Source organism: Trematomus bernacchii, unplaced genomic scaffold, assembly GCF_902827165.1.
Source record: "Trematomus bernacchii unplaced genomic scaffold, fTreBer1.1, whole genome shotgun sequence".
Lineage (NCBI taxonomy): Eukaryota > Metazoa > Chordata > Actinopteri > Perciformes > Nototheniidae > Trematomus > Trematomus bernacchii.
The window spans coordinates 166498-172690 of NW_022987530.1; the positions used below are offsets into that span (position 1 = coordinate 166498).

General features: G+C 42.9%; 1 long non-coding RNA gene across 1 annotated transcript; it reads right to left on the bottom strand.

The window, feature by feature from the left end:
- Positions 1-1494: 1494 nt before the first annotated feature.
- On the bottom strand, positions 1495-5260 carry LOC117475339. The gene is made up of 3 exons (XR_004555160.1): positions 5199-5260; positions 5030-5057; positions 1495-1610 (listed from the first exon to the last, which is right to left on the bottom strand). It is a non-coding gene; the product is annotated as an uncharacterized LOC117475339 (long non-coding RNA).
- Positions 5261-6193: the final 933 nt, after the last annotated feature.

Below are 6193 nucleotides of genomic sequence, written 5' to 3' on the forward strand. Positions count from 1 at the left end.
GAAGTCTCCCAGCAAGACTAAGGAGTCCCCTTCAGGAGCCCCATACAGGACTCTTTCCAGGGTCTCCAAGAAGGCTGTATACTCTGAACTGCTGTTTGGTGCATAAGCACACACAACAGTCAGAGTTTTCCCCCCCCATAGCCCGCATGGCCCTCTCGTCCACTGGGGTAAACTCCAACAAAGAGGCACCCAAGCGGGGGCTTGTGAGTATCCCCACACCCGCCCGGCGCCTCACACCTTGGAAACTCCGGAGAAGAATAGAGTCCAAGCCCTATCCAGAAGTAAGGTTCCAGAGCCGACACTGTGCGTAGAGGTGAGCCTAACCAGATCCAACTGGTAACGCTCCACCTCCCGCATAAGCTCCAGCTCCTTCCCCCCCAGAGAGGTGACGTTCCACGTCCCCAAAGCCAGTTTCTGTCGCCCGGGTCTGGTCTGTCAAGACCCTCTGCTTTCACTGCCACCCTTCTGGCAGCGCACCCAACCCCATCGCTTTTTCCACGCTCGCCGACGAGTTCTCCTTCTGGGCCTGGCTCCAGAAGGGGACCCCGGGCATCCTCTGGGCCGGGTCTCCTCACTTCTTGTGTCGTCTTTCATGAGGTCTTTGAACCAATCTTAGTCTGGCCCCTTGTCTGAGACCAATTTGCCATGGGAGACCCTACCAGTCAACACAGCCCCCAGGTTCATCAGGGCACACAAACCTCTCGACCACTGTAAGGTGCTGGTTCTTCAGAGATAGAAACGCAACACTAGTAAAAGGGATTGTTAATGCAGTGAAGATATCCCACATAATCCCTGTAAACGCTGAACTGTACACAACAAATCCAGGCTAAATTTGCAGGAGAGCTAGTTCATGTTAGCTGTTAGCATAGCACGGTTCTGCTTGGATAATTAATGAAGCTAACAGCTAACGTCACCTAGTGCTTATTTATTGCAAGTAAGGAAGTTATTGTACATGAGTTTTGGTCTTAATATGCTGTGCTCAATATGGGTCGAATAAGGCAGTAGTACCAAAAGAATAGTGATTCTCCCATAATAACACTTAACAAATATGATATGATGATGATGTAACAAGACATGAAACTATAGGTGTTGATTGTGTCTAAATAACTCAAAATGAGGTATTTCTATACATGGACACCCGTCAATAAACTGAACCCACTCTCTGCACAGCTGCTCATGCATTTCATTTGAAAGACATCACAGAATCAGAATCAGAAAACCTTTATTCGTCCCACAGAGGGGACGTTTACATTTGTTCCAGCAGCAAAGAGCTAGAGACAGCTTCATGTTAACTAAGAAGCATGCATACAAACTCATATTAAAGATAACACATTTTACAAATTGCACATCCTGTAGCAGTTCTGAAGAGAACACATCTTAAAGGTTTCAACAACATCTGATCACATTTCATAAAGACTACATGCACACAAAGCTTTGGCACAGCTTCTTCTTGGCTTTTTGTGACTTTGTCCTCAAAGACGTTGAGAGCGTCTCCAAGAGAACCCAGTGCTTTGATTACAGGGAGAACGTCTCCCCCCCAAACGCAGCATTATGGGATGCCTGCGGACCATTTTGAGATGGACACGGGTCAACAGGTAACCCTCTGGGACCTGGAAGAGAAACAGGGAAATACTTTGGTTATAAAACCAACAGTAGATTGTCGACGGGCTTCTTCAACTGATAGAGGAGAGTATTTGTTCTCACTGGATCAATACTATCTGATCTGCTCTCACCTCTCTGTACTGTACAGACAGTGGTGTGAAGGAACTAAGTATATATACTCATGTACTGTACTAAAGTACCATTTTGATGTACTTAGGTTATTGTACTGTATAGCAGAGGTTCTTCTGAATGCAGTCCCTCATCAGAACCACCTTTATTTCCAGGTCCGTTCACACACACAAGGAAGTAGATTTAGTGTCTGGTGGTGCGAACATGAACAACTTAAGAAAATAAGTTGCAATAGAACTATAAAAAACTATAATGAAAATAAGTATTTTTAAGAAACTATTTACCATTAAAAAAATCATTAGACAAGTATTTACACCAAATCTAAATGTAAATACACAAAGAACCTTAACCTCTTAAAGGGCCCATGTCATGCTTTTCCGGTTATTACCCGTCCCCTTGTGTGTTATGAAGGTTTTTATGCATGTAAACGGTGTGCAGAGTCAAAACCCTCAAAGTACACCCTGTAGCGAGTAAAACTCTAACACAGAAAATACCTCCCCAAAACGCCTCGTTGGAGATACGTCATTGTCCATTTGATAATTCCATTTCGTTCCGGGTACGGCATGATGTCATGCCGTACCTGGAACGAAATGGACCAATCCGTGGAGCCGTTACGTCCGCGGAGCCGTTACGTTAAGCCCCCGCTGATTGGTTCAAATTGACCAATCCACGGACTTCCTCACACACACACACTCTATGTGCAGGCAGCAGCTCAGCTGATTTCTCCTCCCTGGCTGCAGGCTGATAACAGACAGTTGGGATCGCAGCGAAATTCTCTCTGCAGACCCATTCTCTCTGCAGACCCATTCTCTCTGCAGACCCATTCTCTCTGCAGACCCATTCTCTCTGCAGACCCATTCTCACAGCGTTTATCAACCTTTTTCTTACTCAATATCAAGCCACACTTATTGTTTTTAATCCGGCTGTGAGTTTGTGTGTGCTCAGGATGAGTTTGGCTGTGTTTCGCTGTGTATCCTAAACAAGGAAACAACACCTCCATGGAGCTCAGCGTGATTCACAACGTCCCGACCAATCAGAGCACACTGTGCTCACAAGGAGGGTGGGGGCTGGAGCTATTGGAGCTACAACGAGCCGTTAAAGGCAGAGAGTGAAATTCAGTGAATACACGTAGTTTACAGAGATGCTGTTTGAGAAACCAATGTGAGTTTGGAGAGATGCTGTATGAGAAACCAATGTGAGTTTGGAGAGATGCACAATATAAATCTATTTTAGTAGACCTCAACAATGGAATTATGATCAGTGGAAATGGCCATGACATGGGCCCTTTAAGCCCTGAGCCTGTTTTTCAGGTCTCAGGCTCGAAAATGACATTCCCAGAACAAATGACCATATCTTCCCTTCTAAAAGGGTTAAATTAATAATCTTTATTCTCAAAGTAATGATAAACCTGTGAGTTGGATGTAGAAAAGTCAGAATCAATATAGATGTTTTTTATTTTAAAGAAAATTCTGATTTTACATGTAAACTATAAAACTGTAAATTATAGTGTCCGTCCAAAAATTCTTTTTTACTTATAGTGAAAACTACCCTTGGATGATGGGTTAGTAGACTAAAAGCTTTAGGCATCCAAAGTACAACATATAATAAGTACCCTGTATCAAGATTGATGCAAAACAAGTGACATTTGACCTTTTTAGAGAGATTTAGCCAAAAACCCCCATTTGGGTGGATTTGACCTATCTCTGGCCCCCCTTGATCGATTTTGATGAATGAAATCTCTTTATAACCGCTAGAGCCAATGGAATCGAGGGAAAGTTCTATACACACCAAAACGTTAACAAATAAGGAATGAGAGTGACGCGTTACCAAAACCGGAAGCTGCATACACTCTGGTGGCTACCATTAGCAGCTAACTTTTCCGCTCCGATTTTTACATAAAAAATGGAATTATGGATTATAAATAATTTCTTCAAAGGCACAGGTACATTATCAACCTATGGATGCCATTGAACACGTCTTTTGACCTAATTGACAGCTACGGTGAGACGATCTGCCGTAAAAGCTCCGTAAAGGTACGTGTTGTGATGTCTGTGTTTGCTTCCCCTGTCGCAAGTTCGGATCGCTCAGTGATGATACTACACCTAAATAATCAGTGGAGTCTCAGCTTTAATCGGCTATATTGTATGTGCAGCTACGATAAGTAATAAGGGTATCTTTATCTTGAATTGTGTGCCGCAGTGCGTTAGAATTTTTTCGCTCAGGGGTCATTTAGACGCTTCTTATGAGACTTGTGTTTTGTTTTGGTAAAAATGGTTCATATCTTCAGTTAGCTGAGATTCTTCCCGTTAATCTGGTGCTACACATTAATAGTTTCATAAATGTTAAGAAGCCCTGAGATATTATCTCGAAAAAAAACGGTGGGAGGGGTCCAATGGGGGGACCGTCGTGCTTAAGAGGTTAAAAGCTACAACACTTAGCAGAATGAAAATATGACAATATATGTAAAACTACAGAGAGTTGTATTTTAAAGTGGAGGGCTGTGCAGACGTGTGCAAACATGGCATGACATGAAAGAAGGATGGTTATATAAAGATATTATTAAAGTAGTATTTGGTCATGTTAGAGGATCAGCTGGATGAAGACCCAGGTGTGTGTTCAGGTGAGAAGAACACTGGAGCCTGGAGTTATGAAACAGAGTTAGTAAAGTTCAACTCCAGCTCAACGAACACAAACTACAATAACAGAACATCCAAAGACCAAAGCTAAATATTCTGATTACTGGGAACCTCTGAGTTCGTTGTCAATTTCCAATGGATTATTAACGAGTTAACATGTGACTGCAGTACCAGCCAATCACAGCAGAGCGTGAGACATTGATCACAGCAGATGAACTGATATATAATTACATATTTTTCTTCATTTAAAAACATGTATTTTCAGGTTTCTTCTCTTTGTGACAACACACCAAAGAGAATTCCTTCAATGTGAGAAATCTAATTGGCAATAAACTGGATCCTAAATCTGATGAAGCGTTTGCAGAGTTATGGTGACACATCTTTGTTCTTAAGAAAAGCTTTGAGTACAATTGATTGTTTTTGTTCATTTCATATTGAGGACAGCCAACAGGAAGTCTCAGCTGCAGCCTTCTTTCATATTTTCCAAAATGCCTCCACGCTCCTCCGTACGTCTCAAACTCGCCCCGTGATAAATAAACTGAGAACAAATCAAACCTGAGTTTGCAGATTTGTCTTGAATCCCAGAAAACACTGAGCAATAACTACATTTTATTCTGTAGTGAAACCTCAATAAATAAAGTTCACACGGTACGACCTCTCACCTTTCTGTGTGTCTTCACTTCCTGTCACCTGAGAGGAGAAGGAGAGAGAGAGAGAATAATGATGATAATACAACATGGAGAGAAAGAAGAGTGTTGTTTTCCTCTGAGGTCATGCTCCATTCAAGAGTTTACTATCTTGATGAATGGAGGATATGGTTTCAGTACTCACAGGTCTTCTGGATCGTGGCTCTGAACGGCTCGTCATCGATCCTGTAGAGATGAACACAATCCAACCGTTTTAGATCCAGTTCAAAATAAGTGTTTGTTCTTTGAGCTTCAGAGTCCTGATCTCATGCTTTACATCCCATCATATCTTCTCTGCAAACACTACGACTGCCTGCCACAGCTCTCAGCGGCATTACAGGGAGTAACCAGTCATTAGAAACTAAAAACATCCCATAAAAAACAGACTACCTTTTCCACTCTTCTGTAAAACCCCTGTGTCTGTTAGAGAGTTGATTTGCATGTTCAGCTGGCCTTCTATAGTTTGTGGAAGAATGAAAGAGCCTGCAGTCAGTGTGTCATGGTTTTGGATTGTTGTTTTCATTTTCCACCTTTTTTATTTTGAAATGTTTTCCTCCTTGTGTCTTGTCTGGTCCTACTTCCTGTGTTTGCCTTCCTGTCTTTAGTTTCCCTGGTGTGTCTGATTGTGTTCACCTGGTGCCCTTGTGTTTCTGCCTCCCCTGCCCAGCTGTGTCTTGTCCTGTGATTACCCTTCTGTGTATTCAGTCTTGTCTTCCCCTGTGCTCCATGTCTGTTCGTCGTCGTTTCTCCTCTATGATACCTGTTAGTCTCTTTGCTCTTGTCCATGCTACCTGTCACGCTCCATGTTTGCTCCTGAGGTTTTCTGTCCTGATCCTTCCTCGTACTCCCCCGGTTTTGGTATGTTAAGTTGCTCCTTGTTTTCTTTTGTCATTCAGCTTTGGGAAATAAAGCTTGCTTTTTGTTACCTGACCTTTTAGTCCTTTTACTGCATTTGGGTCCTATTTGTCCCCAACCCTGACACAGAGGGTAACATCACTGATCTGTTGTGATTCCCCAGTGAGAGAAACACCTCCCTGTGTTTAATACACCTCTGCCCCTTACTGACCTGAGAGTCTCCAGTCTGCAGTCTGGACTCTCCAGAAGATCTCTCAGCAGCTCCACTCCTGAATCCTGCAGATC